Source organism: Galeopterus variegatus, unplaced genomic scaffold (genome assembly GCF_000696425.1).
Source record: "Galeopterus variegatus unplaced genomic scaffold, G_variegatus-3.0.2 Scaffold1662, whole genome shotgun sequence".
Classification (NCBI taxonomy): domain Eukaryota; kingdom Metazoa; phylum Chordata; class Mammalia; order Dermoptera; family Cynocephalidae; genus Galeopterus; species Galeopterus variegatus.
Window position 1 is genome coordinate 143,470 of NW_007727773.1, and position 908 is coordinate 144,377.

Genomic DNA, 908 nt, shown 5'->3' on the forward strand with positions numbered 1-908 from the left:
CCCGGCTGGACCGGGGTCTCTTCCCGCTCGGTTTTGTCGGCCTCTGGCTCGGGGAGGCCCGGCAAATACTTGTAGACATAATTTGGGGATAAAATATTAGACTCTCTCAGAGAGAGTTGTCTTTTGCTTCTACAGCTACGTGAGGCACCAGCAATTTAAAATCATCCTTAAAGAATTTAATACATTGAAATTTTCTGGACCACTGAAATGATTTGAAGCCAGAATTTAGTGTCTGAAAGGGCTATTTCAATTTTGATTCAACCTTACTCCTGGGGAGCAGCTGTTCAATGCAGAGAACTAAGTATAATTAGGTATAAGCAGAAGATTGTTTGCTAGATTACCAACTTTTGCATGATCCTGGACTCCAACTTTTGCTTTTCTTTTCAAGGCTCCCAAAATTGCATCTCCACGTTAGTTCGGAGCAAAAGCAACTTCAAAACTTGGACTCACCTCTCTGGATTTTTGTCTTCTCCTGAGTTTTGGCGTGTGTGTGTGTGTGTGTGTGTGTTATGTACCTATGACATATGAGTATATACATAATTTATATATAGTTATATTTAACCATATACATAATTTAATATGTATTTTATATATATACAGATATATATATGAGGAATCTTCAAACAGTTCATAGAAAGAGGCATATTATCTTTTAATTTCTTCATGACCCTTTTGAAGTACTCTTGTAAATGAATGTTTTCACACACTTTAATAGCATTTTTAGTCTTTTAGGAGGAGGATTGCTCTGAATTACTTGGGCAGTCATTACTGATTCCCTTGAAAGTTTTTTAAGGGTATATTTTAATAATACTCAGAAGAAGAATTTGGCAAGTACCTTTATAAGTAGCACCCAAAATAGTTATAGAACACTTTTTTCCACTTAAAAAACTTCAAATATTTTTAATTTG